We start from the raw sequence: 24,867 nt of genomic DNA on the forward strand, positions 1-24,867 counted from the left end.
AATTAAAAAATAAAATTAGACTAGGAAACTAACAGATATGTTAGAAAGAATGTAAAAATAAAAATATAGATGACTCAACAACCGGAAAGTACATCAGTACCACAATAGTAAAAAAGAGGAGGAGGGAAAAGAAAAAAAAAAGCAGGGAGGGAAGGCCTTGGCTGTGGAGGGCAGGGCCTAAGCAAGGGCAAGTTTTAGGTGGTGGGCGGGGTCAATGCTCAGGACCCACAGGGCTGGAAAAGGCCCTGGGGGATGTGTGGGGTAGTGCTTAGGCTCAAGCAACAGAAGGGGCCCAGGCATGCCCCCCACCCCTGGTCTCAGAGGGCAGGAGACCTCATCTGGGAGCCCAGCATGCTTCCTGGGCTCTAGTGGGCAGGGCAAACGCCCTCCTCTCCTCTCCCGCTCCTCCGATCTGGGGTCTGGGGGGGCCACTCCCACCTGCCTCTCCTGATCTTCCAGGCCTTCCTCCTATGCCCCCAGGAAAAATGCAGGCAGGGGGTGGGGGTGTGTGCGGGGTTGGGGGGGGAAGGAAGGGCCTTGGAGGGCAGGGGACTGGCCTGGGAGCTCAGCAGGTTCCCTGTGCTCAAGTGGGCGGGGCAATCGCCCTCCACTCCTCTCCTGCTCCTCCTGCCTGCCACTCCTGATTTCACTGGCCTCCCTCCTATGTCCCCAGGACCCACTCAGCCTGGATGGGGCTTTGGAGGGGGGAACCAGCTTGGGAGTTCAGCAAGCGCTCCAGTCCCAGTGGGCCAGGTGATCACCCTCCACTCCTCTCCCACTGTCCCCGGAGAGTCCCTCCCACCTGCCTCTTCTGATCTCCCCGGCCTCGGGGCGCCAATCTTGTCTAGCCTCCACTTCTCCCCACCTCGGTCCCCCTACATTTTACCAGTTCACTCAGAGGTTCCTCCCGTCTCCTTGGGGGTAAGAGTTCCCCACCAGCGGCTGGCAGGTGCCCTAGTTATGGGGATACGCTAACTCCGTGTGTTCCCACACCTCCATCTTGACTCTAATTAATTTATTTTTATTTTTGGCTGTGTTGGGTCTTCTTTGCCGTGCAAGGGCTTTCTCTCGTTGCAGCCAGCAGGGGTTACTCTTCGTCGTGGTGTACGGGCTTCTCATGTGGTATCTTCTCTTGTTGCAGAGCAAGGACTCTAGGCACGCGGACTTCAGTAGTTGTGGCACGTGGGCTCAGTAGTTGTGGCTCACGGGCTCTGGAGCACAGGTTCAGTAGTTGTGGTGCACGGGCTTAGTTGCTGCGTGGCACGTGGGATCTTCCTGGACAAGGGCTCAAACCTGTGTCCCCAACATTGGCAGGCGGATTCTTAACCACTGCACCACTAGGGCAGTCCCAGAGCTTAGGTTTTTAACAAGGATTTGACATCTCATGAGGTAAGGAGCTGGAATTTCATCCCATTAACAAAGTCGAGACTTTCAAAGACTACTCTAAGCGACAGGTGAAGTAAGAAAAACTCCTCTGGCATAGTAAAAGGACAAGAAAGCTTGTCTATCTTGGCCTGGGAATCTGGAAAGTAAAAAGGAAGTATTCTTTCTGAATTTGTAACTACTAGCTTGACCTGACCTCACTTAGATTTGGAGTTCGAGTGTACACCACTATTGTATTAGTATCCATCTGGGAACTCCCAGTTAGAATTTAACATAAAACATGATCTGTGAGTGACATAATCATCTATACAGAAAATCCTAAGGAATCTACAAAAAAGTACTAGTTCTATATGTGATTTCAATAAGCTCTCAGAATATAAGGTCAATACACAAAAATCAGTTGTATTTCTAATTATCAATGAACAATGGGAAATTTAAAATTTTAGATATCGGGCTTCCCTGGTGGCACAGTAGTTAAGAAACCGCCTGCCAATGCAGGGGACATGAGTTCGAGCCCTGGTCTGGGAAGATCCCACATGCCGCGGAGCAACTAAGCCTGTGCACCACAACTACTGAAGCCCGCGCTTAGAGCCCGTACTCTGAAACAAGAGAAGCCACTGCACTGAGAAGCCCACGCACTGCAGCGAAGAGTAGCCCCCGCTCATCGCAACTAGAGAAAGCCCACGCACAACAACAAAGACCCGACGCAGCCAAAAATAAATAAAAATAAAATAAATAAATTTTTAAAAAATTTAATATCATTTACAATAGAATAAAGAAATCATGAAATACTTAGGGATACATTTAACAAAATATGTGCAAGATCTGTACACTGAAAGTTATAAAATTGTTCTAAGAGAAGTTGAAGAAATTGAAGATTATCTAAGTAAATAGAGAGATATACTGTGTTTATGAATTAGCAACATTGTTTAGATTTAATTCTCTCTAAATTGATCTATAGATTCAGTGTTATACCAAACAAAATCTCAGCAGACTTTTTGTAGCAACTGACAAGCAAGTTCTAAAATTTGTATAGAAATGCAAAGGATCCAGAATAGCCAAAACCATCTTGGAAGAGAAAACCAAAGTTGAAAGGACTCATGAGACCTGATTTTGAAATTTACTATAAAGCTACTGTAATCAAGAGGGCGTGATATTACCATAAGGATAGATGTACAGATCAATAGAACAGATTCAACAGTTCAGGAATAGACCAACATGTATATGGTCAGTATTCCACGGTAATTCAATAGAAAATGACAGTCTTTTCAACAACTGGTGCTGGAACTGTTGGGTATCCATAAGCAAAAAATAAAGCTTCATCCTTACCTCATATCATAAAAAAAAAAAAAATTAACTTGAAATGGAACATAGACCTAAACCTAAGTTTTTCCAAAAGAAAAGTTGGCTTGGGAAAAGATTTCTTACATAGGACATAAAAAGCACAACCTATAAAAGAAAAAAAAATTATAAAATTGAACTTAATAAAAATTAAAAAGATTGCTCTTTGAAAAACACTGTTAAGAAAATGAAAGACAAGCCACACTGAGAGAAAATATTTGGAAAACATTTATTCAAGAGAGAACTTGTATTTAGAATATATATATTTTTTAAATCCTTTTTTAAAAAATCTGGTTCAGAAGCAGAGAATAGAATGAAATAGAGTATTCAAAGAGCTCAGAATTTTCCAGAATCAATGGATGACAGTGAACAAAGACATTTTAACATGTCTTACAAGACCTCAAATGATAACCTCTCTTAAGTTTTTAATTTTTTTTCTGTTGTCACTCCTCCAATTTTAACTTCATTCATTGACTAGGATAAACAATAGAAGAGGAGGAGCAACGTGCTTGTGTAAGTAGCAGAATATCATTAGTGTAATTAGTTTCAAATCAGTACGTGCTGAACCCTGAACCCTGAACCCTGAACTTTGTGCATGCTGTTGTCTCTGCCTAGAATATAACCTTTTATTGATGCTCCACTGCACTGGACACATTTTTTTTTCCAGTATTTTAATTGAATACTGGAACTTCCATTTAGTGGTTAAGAGACAGTTTATTTTCTTCCAAGAGTTTCTTTACTCATGATACATCCAATATCCCCAGAGGTTTACTCAGGCCTAAGAACAATGGCCTCAAAGAAACCAGAGAGCCTGTTCCATTTGCTCTTTATGGGTTGCTTGGTCAGCCATGGAGGGATCCTGACCACTGAATTTCCAATGAAACCTGCGGGGCTAAAGCTCAAATACCCACTCTTGAAGCTAAGGGTCTGCTACCACTGCCATAACTACCTCTGTAACCTCTACCGTGGGTAAGCAGGAAGACACTGGAGGCTCAGCATAGTGTTTATCTGGACCTGTGCCCAAGGACGTGTCACCCTTAGTTCTCCTCCCACAACCTCAATAGCTGTTCCCCACAACCTCCGTGTGCATTTCCTGTATGACTCTGTATGTATGAGGGTTGGCAACAAAATGAGATGTCTCTTTCACTCATAATAGTTGGCCCAAATCGCCACAGACTCTGATTCCCAACACTTGGTTCCTTACACACAACTGAGCACAGAGCTAGTCCCCCTTCCATGGCATGTCCCCAGAGCTAAGATTGAGGTCACCAAGTTCTGATAACTCTATTCCCTTTTTCTTCCTTCTTCTAATTTGTACTCTATTTTTCAATCCCTTCTGCAATCACCCTGGCTTAGATCCTAAACATATCTTTTCCAGAACATCACAACAGTCTCCTAATTAGTCTCCCTGCCTTCACTCATCATTCATACTGGCTCTGCTTACCTCCTTGCCACTGCCATACACTTACTCTCTTGAATTCCTTTCACGCTGTCACCAGAGAGATCTTTCTTTTTTAAAAAAATATATTTATTTATTTAGGCTATGCTGGGTCTTAGGTGTGACATGAGGGATCTTTTTTTAGTTGCGGCATGTGAACTTCTTAGTTGTGGCATACATGCGGGATGGAATCTGGGCCCCCTGCATTGGGAGTGCAGAGTCTTACCCACTGGACCACCAAGGAAGTCCCCCAGACAGATCTTTCTAAATTTCCAAACTGATTATGTTCTTTTCCTGATTAAAGTCACATCATGGTGGGACTTCCCTGGTCAGTGAACTAGATCCCACTTGCATGCTGCAACTAAGAGTTTGCATGCCACAACTAAGGAGCTCGTGTGCTGCAACTAAGGAGGCCCGCCTGCCGCAACTAACACCAGCACAACCAAATAAATTTTTTTAAAAATAAATAAATAAATAAAGTCATATCATGGTAAGTCAGAAAGAGCCAGCAAACCCTGGTTCCATAGCTTGCTAGCTACTTAGCAATTCTGTCTTTTAGTTTCCTCCCCTACAAAAGAGAGATAAATAATAGTATCTATCTCATAAGATTATTTTGAAGGTTAAATTATATAATGTGTGCAAAATTCCTAGCACAATGCCTAGCATTAGTAAATACTCAAAATAATGGTGAGCATCTCCATTTCCCCTCTCTTCTTCCTAATCACCTATGATTAAATCTAAGTGTTTCATGACATAACGATGTCTGCAACATCCCTAGCTCTAAAACAGAGCTGGTTCACTCACACATGGTCTATCTGTGAGCATTAAGCTCCTGTCTCTGGTGTTCACTCAGAACATTCTTGTTCTTGTTGTCCAGGTTTTTTTATTCTTTGATTCTTGTTCACCAAGTTTATATCAGACTTCTGGGTCTTTTGACCTGTTTGGAGGCATTACACCACCCAGCTATTCTCAGGCCAACTTCCTCTGACTTTAAATTTACATTCTTATGTGATTTGGGTGTAACTGAAGCTTCAGATAGAGACATTTCCATCAGTCATTACTGTCCAGGTACAATCAAGACTGAGGTCCTCCCCCTTCTCCTGACCCCCAACCTCCATACCCCACAGAATTCCCCTTCAGTTTTGGGGACTGGACATAGAGTCCTCCAGTATCCTTCCCTGTCTCCCTAACTACTGTCCCTCCCCTATATGCCATTCATCATTTTTTGGTATCTTTGTACATTTATCCATGCTGTTTTCTCCCTGATCCACCCAGCAAACTCTAATTTAAGACCTGTTTCAAGCGTTTCTTCTTTGGTAAAGCCTTGCTTGACTCTCCTCCTTTTCCTCTCCTGAAGGACAAGCATCGTGTTTGATTGTATTGGACCCAGGGTGGTGCCAGGTGTGTAGCTGGAGTTCAGTGAATATTTGTTGAAAGGCAGCCCTTGAAAGGATTGGTCATTTGGTTCCAGGTTCTGGGGGCTGCCCTTGCTGCTATCTTTTCAGATACCCATGTCTTCAGTTCTTCCTTTGATTCTATGAACAACTCTGATACAGTTCTGATAAATTCTTTTTTAATTAAGTTACCAAATTTGTGTTATGCTGTTTGCAATTATACACTCCTAATTGATGCAAGCATGCATTGCTTTCTTAATGAGAAAAAAAGTTTGTTTTCTACAATAGAAATATAAATAGACTCCAATTTCATCAATTGTTCTTTGGCAGCTGTTTTTGAGGAAAGTGAGAATCTTCACATTCACCTAGTATGGGAGAGCTGAAATTTGACAAGGGTTTTCAATAATGAAGTGAGGTCATGGGAGATAGGAGGCACAAGACCACTGGCCAGGACACTGTGCTGAAATGCACATAAGGAATGCCACACTAGGGTCCTCTCCAGGAAGAGAGTACATCCAACTTAGGTTGAATTTTTTTTTTTTTTTTCGGTACGCGGGCCTCTCACTGTTGTGGCCTCTCCCGTTGCGGAGCACAGGTTCCGGACGCGCAGGCTCAGCGGTCATGGCTCACGGGCCCAGCTGCTCCGTGGCATGTGGGATCTTCCCGGACCGGGGCATGAACCCGTGTCCCCTGCATTGGCAGGCGGACTCTCAACCACTGTGCCACCAGGGAAGCCCTTAGGTTGAATTTTTAAAAATCCTTACAACATAATGTACATCACGATAAATATAATTAACACTGCTGTATATTATATATGAAAGTTGTTAAGAGAGTAAATCCTAAGGATTCTCATCAGAAGGAAAAAAATTTTTTCTTCTATTTCTTTAATTTTGTATCAATATGAAATGATGGATATTTACTAAATTAATTGTGGTAATATGTAAGTCAAATCATTGTGCTGTACACCTTAAATTTATACAATGCTGTACATCAATTATATCTCAATAAAACTGGAAGAAAAATTAAAAATACAGTGGCATATACATATGTGCATGCTTTTGTAACCATCAGAAATATGCATGTGTGTATCCATCAGAAATATGGTTAAAAATACTCAAAAAAAAAAAATCCTCCAATAGGCATCATTAGGCAGGTACCTCTCCCTGAACTTATTGGAGGCAGACCCATCATCTTTAAAACGGTGCTCTACACAAAACAGCTTCTCAAAATGTCATTGACAAATCAGATTAAAAAAAAATCAAATCGTGGGCTTCCCTGGTGGCGCAGTGGTTAAGAATCCGCCTGTCAATGCAGGGGACACAGGTTTTATCCCTGGTCCGGGAGGATCCCACATGCCGCGGAGCAACTGAGCCCATGCACCACAACTACTGAGCCTGCGCGCCTAGAGCCCGTGATCCGCAACAAGAGAAGCCACCGCAATGAGAAGCCCGCACACCGCAACGAAGAGTAGCCCCTGCTCACTGCAACTAGAGAAAGCGCGCGCACGGCAGCGAAGACACGACACAGACAAAAATAAATAAACAAAATTTAAAAAAATTTTTTAAAGAATTTAAAAATAAAAAATCAAATCATACGCTGAAAGTGAACTTTCCTTGACTTGATTGTGAAAAGAACTTAAGATAGGAGAACAAAGGTAAAAGATAAAGAAAGTGGTGGGAGGGAGATTAGGTCATTTGGGGAAGCATACCTCCTAGATGTGCAAGACAGAGATATGCTCCTGGTTGTGCCTTCACCAATATGTGAGAAAGAATTAAATCCAATTAAGATGTCCATTACTAAGTTGTAAACATATTAGCTTTCTTGCAGTCAGGCCTAGATGCCATCAGTGCTTGATTCAATGTCAAACACTGTTATCTCTACTCTTATAAAATATGCAACTCCATCTTTACTATAATGGGTTTAGGAAGGACAGAAAAATACCATGAGAGGTTTCTAGGTCTTTGACAGATGACTCTTCTTCCTAATTCCTACCCCAGTTTTGTGGCATTCTAGGGCAGTTGTCCACAACTGGGGGTGCCCTTCAGAATTATACCTAGAACTTTATAAAGAAAATACACATGGTGGTCCCCACCACAGACCTACTGAATTATAATCCCCAAGGCTAAAGGTTTTTTAAAATTGTTTTTGCTCGATTGTTTTTAATGTTTTTGTGGAGATAAAATTTGCTTACAATGAAACGCACAGATCTTAGTGTTCAGTTCAGTGAATTTGACAACTATATAAACCCAGTAACTACCACCCAAAACAAGATATAAGACATTTCCATCATCCTCATATTCCCTTGTGTCCAGTCTAATCTGCTCCAGCCTATCAGAGGCAACCATCCTTCTGATTTCTATCACTATAACTTAGTTTGGGGTTGCTAGGATTTTAAAAAATACAGGTAAGTGGGGTGAAGTATAGCTACATGAACCAACTTGAATAAATCTCAAAAACGTAATAAAAAGCAAAAAAACAAGTTGTAGAAAAATACAAGAAAATGATTTTATTTATATAAATCATTTACAACTTAAAGCAATGACAATTATTCTTTAGAGACATATACACATGTTATAAAAATATAAAGATGTACATGGCAATGATAATCATTTCAGAACAGAGGCTGCCTTTTGTAGAGTGAGAGGGACTAAGAATAGGGAAGAGCACTCAGGGGGTTTTACTTTTTATTTTTAAATATTTATTTATTTATTTAGGCTGTGCTGGGTCTTAGTTGTGGCATGTGGGATCTTTTACTTGTGACATGCAGACTCTTAGTTGCAGCATGTGGGATCTAATTCCCTGACCCGGGATCGAACCTGGGCCCCCTGCATTGGGAGCACAGAGTCTTACCCACTGGACCACCAGGGAAGTCCCGAGAGGGTTTTAATATTTTATTTCTTAAGCTGAGTAGGAGGTACACAGGTGTTCTTTATATTTGTACTTTATGTTTGTAATATTTCATAATCAAATAAAACTTCACAGCGGATTTTGATGCTCATGCTCTTATAATCTCTACACACCAAGAAATACTTAAATTTTTTATAAATATATAAGTAAAAATTTCAAAAACCAAAATTAATTGTGCCGTCATCTGTTCAAGGAGCACTTTTTTCTTCTTTTTTTTGCAACAAACTAAGGTTCTATTGCAGGGCGACAAGCAAGGGGAGTGGGAGACAGCCTCAGATCAAACTCCAGCTTGTCTCTGAGTTAGGGGTTTCTTTTTTTAATGTATAAATTTATTTATTTTTGGCTGCGTTGGGTCTTTGTTGCTGCGCGCAGGTTTCCTCTGGTTGCATCGAGAGGGGGCTACTCTTTGTTGCAATGCGTGGCCTTCTCTTGCGGAGCACAGGCTCTAGGCGTGCGGGCTTCAGTAGTTGTGGCACGTGGGCTTCAGTAATTGTGGCTCGCGGGCTCTAGAGCGCAGACTCAGTCATTGTGGCGCACGGGCTTAGTTGCTCTGCGGCACGTGGTATCTTCCTGGACCAGGGCTCGAACCTGTGTCCCCTGCATTGGCAGGCCGATTCTTAACCACTGCGCCACCAGGGAAGTCCTAGGGGTTTCTTAAAGGGGAAGAACAAAGAAGCTGGGGTTAATCATCATCTTGTGACATTTCTTTTTTTTCTTTTTGCGGTACGCGGGCCTCTCGCTGTTGTGGCCTCTCCCGTTGCGGAGCACAGGCTCCGGACGCGTAGGCTCAGCGGCCATGACTCACGGGCCCAGCTGCTCCGTGGCATGTGGGATCTTCCCGGACCGGGACACGAACCCGTGTCCCCTGCATCGGCAGGCGGACTCTCAACCACTGCGCCACCAGGGAAGCCCTCTGTGACATTTCTTAATCGTAGTCTCAGGAGTCAAGATGTTTCTGGTTTACAATTCTCTCACCAGGTAGTTCATGGCTCAGGAGTCAGGTAGTTCATCTTGCCCTGGAGAAACAAGGAGCATTTTAAAATTCTATTTTGGTCCTTACCCTATGTTCTACTGTAATCCATTAAGCACATATACTCCATGAGAGCACAGATAGTGTTCTATTTAATCTTTTAGTCCTCTGAGTACCTAATGTTATATGCATGGCACTCACAGACAAAAAACAATTAAAAAACAATAGAAGATTCTGAACCTACCAATTGACCCACATTTTAACATTTCACATTTGCAGGTTTTCTATCATCCCGCAATATTTTAAGGCCTCTTGACATCTACAAACATCAATTTCACATCCACCTCCTTTTTAAGGTTTTTGGGTCCAAAAGGAAAAGAACAGGCCCAAGGACCTAGTTATACACATCTCATACCAGTCTTGTTATGTCACCACTATAACATTTAACATACTAGAGAAGGAGAAAGACAGCTGATACAAAGAAAGAAGATAAAAGATTTTTGTTTAGGATATACAGATTTATGGATAAACAGGAAAGCTTACGCATGAGTTGAGTTTCAAAGTTCTCTCCATGTCCTTTGTACATACCGCCTTATGGTATTTTTTGCACCATATTGCACCTACTTACAAGTCGCCCCTAATTAGACCATGAATGCCTAAGTGGTAGAGCCAGAATCATCTGCATTTTGTTCTTCTGAATCTAGTAGATAGCATTGCTCAATAAACATTTATTGGAATCAGGACAGGAAAAGTGACGGAGAGGAAGAGAAAAGTAGATGTGTCTGGCACATGGCAGGGAAGAATGGAAACAAATATGCAGAAAGAAGATGAAAGGAAGGTAAGTAAAAGTATTGATTAGGATTAGGTTCAGCTGTGACTGACAGACACTCCAAATAAACAATGGCTTACAGAAAAGAGAAGTTCATTTTTCTCTTATGTAAAAAAAAGTCTGGAGATGAGTATTCCAAGGCTGGTAAAGGCTTCACAAATTCTTCTTATCTTGCTACTTACTCAGACTTAAGATGTGTTTTTTGCCTCATCATCCAAGATGGCTGCTTAACTTCCAGTCATTATGTCCTCATTCCAGCCAACAGAAAGAATAAAGGAGAGAAGTGCTTACCCTCTCCCTTCAAAGACACTTTCTGGATGCTGCACACTTAACTTCTGGGCTTACTTCTCATTGCCCAGAGTTTAGCCATGACCACACCTAGTTACATGGGGATTTGGAAAATGTAGTCTTTATTCTAGGTGGCCTCATCCAGGAGGCAACAAGGGTATAAATATTTTTATACATTACTATGTTTATTATACAAATATTATGTATATTATATATATTTAATATTAATTGAATACCAGGAAAATGTACTGTAAAAATGTTTTTCTTTAAAACAAATTCAAGCTTATTCATTTTTTTCTTTGTAAAAGTCTTTTTTTTAAATGAATTTATTTGTTTATTTATTTATTTTTGGCTGTATTGGGTCTTCACTGCTGCGCGCGGGCTTTCTTTAGTTGCGGTGAGCGGGGGCTACTCTTCCTTGCAGTGCGCGGGCTTCTCATTGCGGTGGCTTCTCTTGTTGTGGAGCACAGGCTCTAGGCGTGCAGGCTTCAATAGTGTGGCACGCGAGCTCAGTAGCTGTGGCTTAGTTGTTCTGCAGCATGTGGAATCTTCCAGGACCAGGGCTCGAACCCGTGTCCCCTGCATTAGCAAGCAGATTCTGAACCACTGCGCCACCAGGGAAGTCCTAAAAGTCTTTCTTGTTATCTACTATGAATGTAAATAACATAGTAGAGCTTTTAAATGCATGGACCCCAGAGGAGAATGTCTATATTTAAATCATGGCTCCATAGTTTACTTCCTGTGGCTCTGTAACTTTGGATAAGTCACTTATCCTCTCCAGTTGAAATTTCTTCATCTGTAAAATGAAGATAGTAATAGTACCTACCTTACAGGGTTGCGGCAAAGATGAAATGTATTAATACACATACTATATACAACAATAAGTGCTCGATAATTCTTAACTATTACTATTTATGGTTGAAACTTTAGAAGATTCAAACAATTAGAAAGAGTAGGAAAAGTAATCTATAGTCCCACTTCCCCCAAAAAAACAATAATAAAATGTTTATGTATTTACTTAAATCTAATTGCTACGGATATTTTTATACTGTTGAAATACTTGTGTATATGATTCGTACCCTGCTTTAGTCCAGATCAACTTCTCTCCCTTCTCCATTCTGCTTTGTGTCCCCAGAAGCTGACCAGTAAGGACTCCATCAATAAGTTCTATTGCGTTCTTCTGTATGGATTAACCCAATACCACATAAGAGTATTTATTTTCCCCTCCCTCTTTGAGGGATTGCTGTGGGTTGGCTGTGTTCCTTTATGGAAGGTTCCATCTCCTATCAGAGGCTGTCTCTCTCATACCTACCCTTTCTGGGATCTTCCCTTCTGGCCTAGGATTGGTAACAGCTGTTGACAGACCCAAAGCTCTGCAATAATCCTTATTGGTTTCCCTAAACCTTTTGTAAATAATCCCTTTGTTAAATCCCCTCAAAATACGCAGTTTCAGTGTACCAGGTCCTTTCTTCCAGGACTTTGACTGACATACATAGGAGAACAAGAATTTTTTTCAGAGAGGTTATTTTAGTAGCTGTATAATATTCTATAGTGCCAATGTACCTTAACAATAATAACAATTACTTAATGTACCTGTCAAGTACTTTACAGACACCAATTTTATTTACTCCTCACCAACCCCAGGGATTGGTATTTTACAGATGAGGAAACTGAGCCTCAGAGAAGTCTGAAAATTTACTTGCCTTTGGTTTCAGAGCTGATAAGCAACAAGGTTAGCCCTACTTCTATTCTTCCCATTAAACCCAGTGGTTCCAAAACCTGGCTAATCATCAGAGGAAACTAAGGAATTTTTTTTCCCTGTGTCCACTCAAAGAGAGCTTAATTTTGTAGGTCCAGTGAAACCCAGAAATCTCTATTTTTATGAAAGTTGCTCAGGGGAGTCTGACGATCAGCTAGATTCGAGAAGAAATTACCTCATTTTAGTATGCATATGTTTCCTTTTGTTGGATATTCAGATCATCTGTATATTATATTTTTATAAATAAGACTGCAATAAAGATGGTTATATATAAAGCTTTGCCTTATTTAGTACTGTTCACGTAGAATGAGTCTCAGAGAGTGATGAGTGAATTAATGAGATAAATATTTTTGATTCTTTTTTTTTTTTTGCGTTACGCGGGCCTCTCACTGTTGTGGCCTCTCCCGTTGCGGAGCACAGGCTCCGGACGCGCAGGCTCAGCGGCCATGGCTCACGGGCCCAGCCGCTCCACGGCATGTGGGATCTTCCCGGACCGGGGCATGAAGCCGTGTCCCCTGCATCGGCAGGTGGACTCTCAACCACTGTGCCACCAGGGAAGCCCAATATTTTTGATTCTTGATGTGCTTCGTTCAAATGTTTATTCATTTAACTACTTAAATATTCACTTAAAAATATTTTTTTTCTACAAATATTTATTTACCATGCTCCAAGCTCCAAGCATTGTGCTGATGGTTTGCAATGTAACAGTGAGCAAGACACATAGTGGGGAGATGGATATTAAACAAATAATTATCCAAATAAAATATTTAGATTATAATTGTAAGAGGGTCTATGAAGAAAAAATAAAGAGGACTATAAGCCTGGTTTGAGAATGATTAGTGAAGATATTCCAGAGAAAATGATATTTAAATTGAGGCTTGATGAATGAGTAGAAGTTAGCCATGCAAAGAGAAAGGAGAGAGCATTCCAGACACAGAAAGTGGCATATGCAAAGGCTCAAAGGTATGGGAGAACTTGGAAAGTTATATAAAACTAGATTTATATCATAAGAAGATGGTATAAATATACTGAGGTAAAGCAAGAGTGAATGAAAAGGGAGAAATTAAGAGGCTATTGCAGGGACTTCCCTGGTGGTGCAGTGGGTAAGAATCTGCCTGCCAATGTAGGGGGCACGGGTTCGCGCCCCGGTCCGGGAAGATCCCACATGCCGCGGAGCAGCTGGGCCCGTGAGCCATGGACGCTGAGCCTGCGCGTCCGGAGCCTGTGCTCCGCAACGGGAGAGGCCACGGCAGTGAGAGGCCCGTGTACTGCAAAAAAAAAAAAATTTAGTTGATGGAATGAGTTGAGAATTGAATGATATGCACAGATGATATTTCATCAAATGAAATGAACAGGGAACTTCCCTGGTGGTACAGTGGCTAAGACTCCGTGCTCCCAGTGCAGGGGGCCCAGGTTCGGTCCCTGCTCAGGGAACTAGATCCCACATGCTGCCACTAAAGATCCCATGTGCCGCAACTAAGGCCCAGTGCAGCCAAATAAATTAATTAAAATAAATAAAGTTAAAAAAAATGAAATGAACCAAGATGATCACTGCAGCCCTATTTGTGGAAATAACCTGTCTCCTAGTATAGCAAAAGATACTTATGCTCACTGATTTTATTTCTCCGAAAGTAAATACTCATTTTAAGGTTGGTATGGTGAAGTTATTTTTTTGAACAAAAATTGGGGCATATTGTTGGACAATTTATTCTATGTGAAATATCTATAAGAACAGGTTTGTAATCTTATAAAATTAAACCATTGTTAATTACAAAAAACCCCCGGATAGATGCACTGTAACTTAGTGAGGGTGAGCCTTCTGCAAGTAATATGTAAAAGAGGGATAATCCCTGAGGATGTTGAAGGAACACTGTAAAGGGATTAGCCTCAGGTAAGGGAAGAGATGCCTGTCTTGTTAACGGGAAAAAAAAATCAAAGAATGATTCGCTGATAAAGGTTAACAGAGTTCTCTTCTATTATTATTTCTAATAATCTTCTACTATTATTACCAGTTGCCTTTTCTTTCTACAGTAAGAGATGAGGAAACTTGGTACTAGTGAGAGAGAGGCAGTAGGATTGGAGATGTGATAAGAGTAAGGAAGATCTATGAAGAATGGGTGTGTGAACAGGATATGGGAGTCAAAGAATTCCTGGACAGTGTTGTAAGAGCCCAGTGGAGATTGGAGACCATGAATTCATTGTGGTGCCAATCATACCAATTTGCACATTATGCTTTTTTCCAAGTGTTCACAGCAGCACAGGTACACATACGGATAGTATGAACCATCGGATTGATCGAGGCCTGGGATTTTTGCCAGACTGGTGCCAGAGAAGGACAATTGAGCCAGCGAGTTCAAAATAGTAGTCAAAAGTAGTTGATATTATAAACCACAGAGAATTTTATTCAGTAAAATGGGGTAGGAAGTGGGGAAGGAGAACATTTCTCTTAAGTAAAAGCAGTTTGAACAGGAGACAAAACTACCTCTCAAGGTTTGCCAGTAGGTGGAGAGGGAAAAGAATGAGACCCACCCAAGGAGAAAACAGAGGGAGAGTCCTTGAGGGGAAGGGGGAAAGGGATAGAGAAGAAAGACAGGGAGGAAGAGGTAGAGATGGAGAAAGGTAGGGAAGGAGAAAGGGATGAAGAGGGAGAGAGAGTAGGAGACAGACAGACAGACCAGAGACTAAGAGGACATTTGATTTTGTGTGTGATAGTTTTCCATTCTTAGTTCCCTGGCTATGTTTCAAACCCATGGGTTCAAGAGATTCCCCTGTATCCTTACAGTGAATTTGCTTCTTTGGCTGAAGTTTCTATTTCAAAATAGTCTTAACTAAGACAAGAAAATGTAATATAGACTCTTGTACTCTCATAGCGTGTTTTTATTTGTCTTGTTTCTGGGGTTAGGGGTGGGGGTGGGTAATGTATAGCCAAAGTTGATCAGTTTTTCAACCCCTAAAGGGCACTTCTGTTGAAGCCATCTAACAGCCCTATTGCATAAGGCTCAGAGTTCTGGCAGCCCCTCTGGGGCTTGGAGTCACCAGCAGGTTTCCCCAAGGGTCCCTGCCTCCTTGCCTCACTGGCCCTGTTCAGGAACAGCCAGGGCTTCATGCCTGGTGCTGCTGGGGTAGAAGGTGGCTTTTTTGATCTGCTGAGGATCTGGTCCTAGGAAAAAGGGAATGTGAGTCCTCTGTTCTTGACTGTATCTGAGATCTTTCCCCACTGGTTTCCTATTACGCAGTGAATCAGTTCACTCTTGAGGTAGGTCGACATTGCCCCCACCATCCGTCTCGTCTCTTTCCAGGTGGTACCACTTTGAGATCATGCTATTACTAACCCTTGTGTCCTCCTTCCCAAAGCCATCAGATACAGGTTTACCAAAACATCTACCTCTTGTTTCCTACTTCCTATCTACAATACTAAATACTAACAACGTGGGAGCTCTGAGGTTGCCTGTTTGGGCATTTACTTGATTGATTGATCTTTCTGCAGGCATTTAGTTTTAGTTTCCCACAACAGTAACACGCAAGCAACTCTCATTCTCTTCTCAGTCCTCCTGTCAATTTAACAAGCTGCTCTCAAGGCAGGTTCTATAGTGAATCCTTGGTGTGGAGAAATGACTGCAATGTTATTGATTTAAATTCCATGAAGTGATGTCACAATTTATTTAACCATTCCCTACTTGTTGGACATTTAGATTGCTTTCAATATTTGATTTTATAACTGATTACTATAAAGCATAACTTTATGCCAAGAAGTTTTTCTGTATTTAGGAAAATATGGGATTCCTCCTTAATTTTTCAGTTTTCAATACCACTAGCATGTATTTATGTTGTTTACTACTTAGCCTAGAAGTGTAGAATAATGACATTAACCACCCTCACCCTACCCTTTTTTTTTTTTTCCTCTGTTTAGTTTTCTTTGAACCTCTGACTAGGTTCAAAGAACTTTCTCCCACATTCTCCTTCTGTAAAATGCCTGCGAATCCCATTTTTCACCCTTTTCATTGCCACTTCCTCCCCATGTAGACCTCCCTCCTAGAGATGTCTGTCCTCAGGCTTGGATCTGTACTGATTTCTTTCCAGACCTATCACACAGTAGTCATCCTTGGACTATCCAGGGTCCTGGATCTGATGACCTACTCCTTCTTGGTTTACTCTCTTATTTTGCTGAAGTGCATCCTCCAATAGCATCCTGACGAGGGATAAAAAGAAGATAAACGTTTTGATACTATGCATGTCTAAATATATCTAAATTGAATGTCGTTTTCTAATTCTGAATTTTAAGGACAATGATCCATTGTCTTCTAGCATCCAATGTTGTTGAGAAACTTAATACTATTTTAACTCCCAACCTTTTGTATGTGGTCTTTTTTTTTTTTTTTTTTTGCGGTACGCGGGCCTCTCACTATTGTGACCTCTCCCATTGCGGAGCACAGGCTCCGGACGCGCAGGCTCAGCGATCATGACTCACGGGTCTAGCCGCTCCGCGGCATGTGGGATCTTCCCGGACCGGGGCACGAACCTGTATCCCCTGCATCAGCAGGCGGACTCTCAACCACTGCGCCACCAGGGAAGCCCTAATTTTCTTATCTTTTTTACTCCACCCTCATTTTTAATGTCCAAAAGCACCTAATGTTCTCTAATGTTTCTCCCTCCTCCCTTTCATTTCCCTCCCTCTCCCCCTTTCTTTCCTTCCTTCCTGAGAGAATTTCAGTCTTATTTAAGGGATATAAAATCTTATCTCCCTGAGAATGTTAATTTAATGTTAATCTACCGTCTGCATTATCTGTTTCCTCTGAGTTCTTCTTTTCCCCCTCCAGTTTATTTGTTTTGATCTCTGTCTTTACTGTTGGAAACTTTCCTCAAAGATCTGGTGATCCTTGAATGTTTGTTCAGATTTTCAAATGAATCGCTGCAAAGCTGATTGGAAGCTCTGTGTGAGTGGGCAGTTCTTGTCAGCTTGTGGGCTTATTTTTAGATTAAAGAGGTAGTCAGCCAGCTTGTGGGTGTGGGTGTGAATGTGGTCCCCCAAATGTCAGTACGTGTAGGTATTTTCTCTGTAGCAATTTAGTTTATCAAGAGAAAGAGCCTGTAATCTGCGGGGAAGGATAAGCCTGGCCATTGGCACTGTAGCACAGGGTGAGGTAAGGGGACTGAGGAACCTCAGTTCAGTAGGCAGACTTTCATTTTCCTTAAATCCTCACTCCTGCCCTCTTCCTGCCTGTTGCTCCCCAGGAAGCCTCCCCCCAGATAAAGTACTGTGGGAGTGGGGGAGGGGTGGTTGGCTGACTGATGGGAGTGGGGCTTGGAGTGCTAACTGCTTTTTTAGTCTTTTCAGACCCCACTCATCGCTTTCAATGCCCTATTCCTACCACTGCCTTCCAGGGTACTGCAGGCTTCAATCCTTCCCTAGGTAGTCTTGCTTCTCGAGGGTATTCTCCAAGAAAGTTCTGCTAACCATTCCCCCACCTGCTTTTTGTCTTCATATGTTGGGGTCTGGGGGTACAAATATTTCCTAGTTTTATTGAAGATGGGGTTTGTGTTTCTGTTTCTCGTTCTCACTTTTTTGGGGGGTGCTGCACCGTGCGGATCTTAGTTCCCCGACCAGGGATTGAACCCCGGGCCCTTGGCAGTGAAAGTGCGGAGTCCTAACCACTGGACCGCCAGAGAATTCCCTGGAGGAGATTTTCAAAAGAAGAGGTTAGAAATTTCAGTGATCAGCCATCTTAATCCTGGGAATTGTGGAGGTGACTTCCAAGCATTTGCTTTGATCATGACAATCCAGACTTTATTGAAAATAAAAAAACCAAAAATCAAAACCAGCAGTTTTCTGAAAGCAGTTCTTTCTGCATGTACTTGTTCAATGGCAGTGCCAAGCAGTGATATGCCTAGCTATGCCGAAGAAGCCTGAGACCAAAGAGAAAATCAGCAATACTGATCCTATCTTTAAAATTTTGATATTCTGTTTTTTTGAGGCTTTCTGCACCAATTTTTATTTTTAAAAATATTGTATTAAATATTATTTATCTTGATTACTGAGCTTTTGGGGCACCCCTTAAATTTTGCCCCCTAGTTGAGTGACTTACTTGCTCTACCTTAATCCTGGCCCTAGAGGGGTATCGCATTCTTCATTAGCTACCCTCACCCCCCCGCCACCCCCCCCCCCCCCCCCCCCCGTAAACCACTACAAATAAACATACAATCTAAGTAAAAGTAGCCTACTTATTGTGCAAACTTACAGCTTCAGGACAAATTTCACAGTCACCCTTCCAATCAGTTTGCCTTTTTAAAGAGTGTGTTATAGGTATTTCTGAGCCCTCTCTTCTGTTCATAGCAAGAGTTGGTCTCTTTCTAGGAAATACTGTATAGGATTGGGTCAAAGCGACTTCCTCCCAGTATATTTGAGATGCCAGAGCTCTATTGATGCATGTTGCAAAAAGGACAGGTGTGGCACTGCCATAATAATGAGTTCCGCAGCTTTTCTTACTAAGATGATGTGACATCAATGGAATCAGAAGCATTTCCCCTAAGTTCTTCTGGTGTTGATTTTTCTCCTACAAACCTTGAGATAAAGTAAAAGAAGTAAAAATTCTTCAAGTATTTCTACACCCACTTATACACACGGGCGGTGTCAGGAAAGGATCCTCCCTTGCTAATTGCAGGATTTTTGGTTGACTAAGTGGGAAATGGAGGAGGCAGGTGTTTGAGCTTCTATGGGGACTATGATACAGTGAGAGTGAATTTTTTTATTCTTTTCAGTTCTTGTTTTACCTAACTGTAGTGATGCAGAGGAGTCTTTTAGACCACTGTGCATTGTCACAGTGAAGATCAGTCATGTTGAAGGCATTCTCAGTCCTTGTGTGTTTATAGGAAATCTTAACTATTTTGGGATGCTCTGTCTATAAGCCATAGAGGCACCATGGCTACATAAAGACACAGTGGTTACCTCACCTTACTTGCCATACCACACCCTTGAGGAAGATCTAGAGGAGTGCTACTCAAAGTCTCAGAGTGTGCACCGTGGACTAGACTTAGTTCCTGAACTAGTATTACCTGTCTGTGTCCAGATAATCATGGAAATTGAGAACAAACATTTAGAAACTTTTATAGCAATTTGAGAGAATAATTTATGTTTGTTGCATTTAATAATAGAAATGTCAGCTTGCATTTTTGAGGTCTTTCTTCTTTTTAAAGTCACTTTCTAGTAATTAATTTTTATTGTATTTTACAAAAGTATTTGCTGGCGATGGATTGGAAAGAAAAAACTTGGCTTTCATCACAGGTAAACAGAAAAATCTGGATCTGGAGAGCATTTTTTTTTTTTTTTTTTGGCCACACTGCGTGGCTTGCAGGATCTTATTTCCCTGACCAGAGATTGAACCCGGGCCACTGCAATGAAAGCGCCAAGTCCTAACCACTGGACCCCCAGGGAATTCCCTGGAGAGCATTCTTGGTATTTAAGAAAGTGTTAAAGTTTTCATGATATTGGACTTGGCAATGAGTGGTCTCTTGGATATGACATCAAAAGCAAAGGCAACAAAGGCAAAAATAGAAAAATGGGACTACTTCAAACTAAAACTTTTGTGCATTAAAGAGCACAGCCAATGGAGTAAAAAGATAACCTTCTAAATGGAGATAATATTTGTAACTCATATATCTGACAAGGGGTTAATATCCAGAATATATTTAAAAACTCCTACAACTTAACAATAAAAAATCAAATAACTTGATTAAAAAATGAGCAGAGGGGGCTTCCCTGGTGGCGTAGTGGTTGAGAGTCCGCCTGCCGATGCAGGGGACATGGGTTCGTGCCCTGGTCAGGGAAGATCCCACATGCCGTGGAGCGGCTGGGCCCGTGAGCCATGGCCGCTGAGCCTGCGCGTCCGGAGCCTGTGCTCCGCAACAGGAGAGGCCACAACAGTGAGAGGCTCCAGTACCGAAAAAAAAAAAAAAAATAAGCAGAGGATTTGAATAGACATTTCTCCAAAGGTGATATACAAATAAGTGACACACATATGAAAAGATTCTCAACATCTCTAGTAATCAGGAAAGTACATATCAAAAGCACAATGAGATATCACCTCACACCCATTAGGATGGCCACTATCAGAAAAACAGAAAATAGGAATTCCAAATCAGCGGCACTATTGTTCATTTTCAACGGCAATGTATGATGGTTCCAATTTCTCTGCATCTTTGCCAACACGTATTATTGTCCATCTTTTTAATTATAGCCATTTCAGTGGGTGTGAAGATTACTGATTTTTAAGCTAATCAGAATAATATGTGCAAATATGACCAACTCACTCCCATTCAATGGTCCTAATTTGTTTTTCAGAATAAATTCCAGAAGTGTAATATAACATAAGAAGCCTTCCATGTTGCTATCCCTACCTCCCTATCTCTAGTCTCACCATCTGCCACTTCCCTTTCCTGCACTTTATACTCTAGGGATACGAATTGTGTGAAGTTTTCTGCATGCGCTTTGCTACCTCTAACCTCTGAAACTTTGTTTCTGCTTTTCTGTCTGCCTAGATTTTCCCACCTTTTTGCCTAATTTTTACTCACGCTTTAATACTACCCAGGCAATCATTTCTCATGGAGCTCTTCTCTAAATCCCCAGGTGTTATTATCATTTTTTCTACTAGGTATTAGCTTATGGATGTAACAACCCTATGAGGCAGGAACTCTTATCCTAATTTTATGCATAAGGAAAATGACCCTTAGAGACAGTGAGAGATAGAGATATTAGTAACTTGCCAAAAAGTCACACCGTAAGGGAGTGAAGATTGAATTAAATGCCATCCCTCTGTGCTCTCATAGCAGCCTCTGCACACATGGGTTCGTTTGTTTGTTATTTTATTTTTAATCTTTTGGCTGTGTTGGGTGTTCGTTGCTGCGCACGGGCTTTCTCTAGTTGCGGCAAGCGGGGGCTGCTCTTCGTTGCGGTGCGTGGGCTTCTCATTGCGGTGGCTTCTCTTGTTGCGGAGCACGGGCTCTAGGCGTGCAGGCTTCAGTAGTTGTGGTACACGGGCTTAGTTGCTCCGCGGCATGTGGGATCTTCCCGGACCAGGGTTTGAACCCATGTCCCCTGCATTGGCAGGCGGATTCTTGACCACTGCACCACCAGGGAAGTCCCACACATGGGTTCTTTATCTCATTACATATTTATTATCTCCTTATATCTCCCAATTCAATCATGCACTCATTTACCTATTCATTCTCCAAGTATTTATTTATAGTTTACCATATGTCAGGCACCGTGGCAGGTGCTAAGGACACGACGTTGACAAGACAGATCCTATATGGGACCTCATTGAACTTAAGAGTCTATAGGGGTGTACAGATGATGCAACTAATGGATATTTGCTATGGTAGCAAGTAGCAGAGGGACCTAATCAGTAGTTAAAGAAGCCTGGAAAAAATGATCTTGAAGCTGATAAGGATAAGGATGACTGGGGAACATCTTTAAGGATGACTGAGGATTAGTGAGGTAAATATCTTAAGATGTTTGGCTTGAGGGTGACATGTAGCATGTCATATTATATAAGTTATCTCTTTTTTAAGCCCCAACGTCTAGTGGCTTAAGAAACAAATATTTGCTTTTTTAGCATCATCTGCTCATGGTGCCACCTTCTGCTCCCACCCCTGCCCCCCACCCTGGCTGCCACCCTGATTCACTACCTGTGCAGCTCCGGCCACCTGGCTCCCTGTGCTAGCCACCGATATTTGGAGTTCTTACAGTAACACAGACATTGACAAGAAAGAGCAGTCTGAACTTGATCAAGGTTTGGTTGATGTTGAAGAAGTAGAAGAAGAAGAAACTGGTGAAGAATCAAAAATCAAAGCAGGTCAGCTGACTGTTCAGGTGTTGCAAAATCCTCAGATTCTTGCAGCCCTTCAAGAAAGATCTGATGGTCTGGTAGAAACACCAACAGGATACATTGAAAACTTGCCTAGGGTAGTTAAAAGACAAGTGAACGCTCTGAAAATCCTTCAAGTTAAATGTGCATAGATAGAAGCCAAATTCTATGAGGAAGTTCATGACCTTGAAGGAAAATATACTGTTCTCTATCAGCCTCTATTTGATAAGTGATTTGAGATCACTTATGAACCTACATAAGAAGAATGTGAATGGAAACCAGATGAGGAAAATGAAATTTTGGAAGAACTGAAAGAAAAGGCCAAGATTGAAGATGAGAAAAAAGATAAAGAAAAAGCAGACCCCAAGGGAATTCCTGAATTTTGGTTGACCATTTTTAAGAATGTTGACTTGCTCAGTGATATGTTTCAGGAACATGATAAACATATTCTGAAGCACTTGAAAGATATGAAAGTGAAGTCCTTAGATGCAGACCGGCCTATGAGTTTTGTCTTAGAGTTTCACTTTGAACCCAGTGAATATTTTACAAGTGAACTGTTGACAAAGACACATAGTATAAGTCAGAACCAGATGATTCTGTTCCTTTTTCTTTTGAAGGACCAGAAATTAAGGCTTGTACAAGGTCCACATAGATTGGAAAAAAGGAAAGAATTGTCACTTTGAAAATCATTAAGAAGCAGAAACAAGGGACTTGGGGCAGTTTGTACTGTGAACAAAACAGTTTCTAATACTCTTTAATATTTTTGCACCTCCTGAAGGTCCTGAGAGTGGAGATCTGGTTGCTGCTGCTGAAGCTATCCTTGCTGCAGACCTTGGAAGTCATCACTTTTTACATGAATGTATAATCCCAAGATCAGTGTATACTTTACTGGAGAAGTTACTAAAGAAGATGATGATGATTATGATGAAGAAGGTTAAGAAGAGGATGAGAAAGGGGAAGAAGAAGGAGATGAGGAAAATGATCCAGACTATGACTCAAAGAAGGATCAAAACCCAACAGAGAGAAAGCAGCCGTGAAGCAGGATGTATGTGTCCTTGAGGGTAACTTGCACTGATCTAACTTCAGCTTCCTTGGAAAGGAGGAATTTACATAACTTGAAAAGCCTATTTCAAGTTTTTTGTTGTTGTTTGTTTGCTTGTTTTTGTAGCTTAAAATAAAAATATCAAATTAAAAAAAATGATCTCACAGTTTCTGTGGACAGGAATTTTTTTTTCTTTTTCTTTACTTTCTTTTTTTTTTTTTTAATTTTTGGCCGCACCGTGCAGCATGCAGGATCTTAGTTCCCTGACCAGGGAAGAGTGGAAGTGCAGAGTCTTAACCACTGGACCAACAGGAAAGGCCCTGTAGTCAGGAATTTGGAAGTGACTTAATTGGGTAGTTGTGGCTCAGGGTCTCTCATGAGGTTACCATCAAGATATTGGCTGGGGCTGCAGTCATCTGGATGCTTAATAAATCTGGCTGGAGGATCTGCTTCCAAAATGGCTCATTCTCATGGTTGTTGGCAGGAGGCCTCAGTTCCCTACTGAAACCGTGCACCTCAGATTGGGACTTGAACCCACATGCCAGGACTTCACCCCGGCCATAATCCAAGAGTCTGGGACTCGAACATGGCCAAAACCCAAGGTCTTCTAACTGAGATCACACACCTGGTTTCAGGACTTAATGGAGCTCAGGTTCTTGATGTCTCATTGCAGAAAGAATTCAGTGAGACATAAAGTGATAGGTGAGATGTGGATTTATTTAGAGAGAAACACACTCCACAGACAGAGTGTGGGCCATCTCAGAATGCAAGAGCAGCACCAGGGTATGGGGTTGTCAGTTTTTATAGGGATGGGTAATTTCACAGGCTAATGAGTGGAAGGAGTATTCTAGCTATTCCAGGAAGAGGCTGGGATTTCCAGGAATTGGGCCATCACCCACTTTTTTTTTTTGCGGTACGCGGGCCTCTCACTGTTGTGGCCTCTCCCGTTGCGGAGCACAGGCTCCGGACGCGCAGGCTCAGTGGCCATGGCTCACGGGCCCAGCCGCTCCGCGGCATGTGGCATCCTCCCGGACCGGGGCACAAACCCCTGTCCCCTGCATCGGCAGGCGGACTCTCAACCACTGCGCCACCAGGGAAACCCCACCACCCACTTTTTGATCCTTATGGTCGGTCTTGGAACTGTCATGGCACCTGCCAGTGTGTCATTTAGCATGCTAATATAGTACAATGAGCGTATACTGAGGCTCAAGGTCTACTGGAAGTCGACTTGTCCGCCATATTGGACCCTTTTGGTTCTAATCAGTTTATGTCATGTCCTCAGGCTATGTCGTTCTTTCAAAGGTTGTGTCCTACCCACTTCCTTCCTGTTTCACTACCACATGAGTCTATCCATAGGGCTACTTGAGTATCTTTGAAATATGACAACTTCCCTAAGAGAGAGCAAGGAGGTCACAATGCCTAATGACCTAGTCTTAGAAGTCATGCAACATCAGGTTACCACATTCTACTCATTAGAAGTGAGTCACTAAGTCTAGCCCATATTGAAAGGGGAGAGAATTACACTTCAACTTTTTGAAAGTAGGAGTGCCAAAGATCTTGTAGACATATTTTAAAACCATCAAACATATTCAAGGAAAAAAAAATTCAGCATGGGGCTTCCCTGGTGGTGCAGTGGTTGAGAGTCTGCCTGCCGAT

General features: G+C 41.9%; 1 pseudogene across 1 annotated transcript; it reads left to right on the forward strand.

Moving 5' to 3' along the window:
• The first annotated feature begins 3,511 nt into the window (after positions 1-3,511).
• LOC307185485 (nucleosome assembly protein 1-like 1) lies at positions 3,512-23,288 on the forward strand (annotated as a pseudogene). Its single transcript has 2 exons — positions 3,512-3,693; positions 22,051-23,288. The product of its transcript is annotated as a nucleosome assembly protein 1-like 1 (transcript).
• Positions 23,289-24,867: the final 1,579 nt, after the last annotated feature.

The sequence above is a fragment of the Stenella coeruleoalba genome, assembly GCF_951394435.1.
Source record: "Stenella coeruleoalba genome assembly, chromosome: 4".
NCBI lineage: Eukaryota > Metazoa > Chordata > Mammalia > Artiodactyla > Delphinidae > Stenella > Stenella coeruleoalba.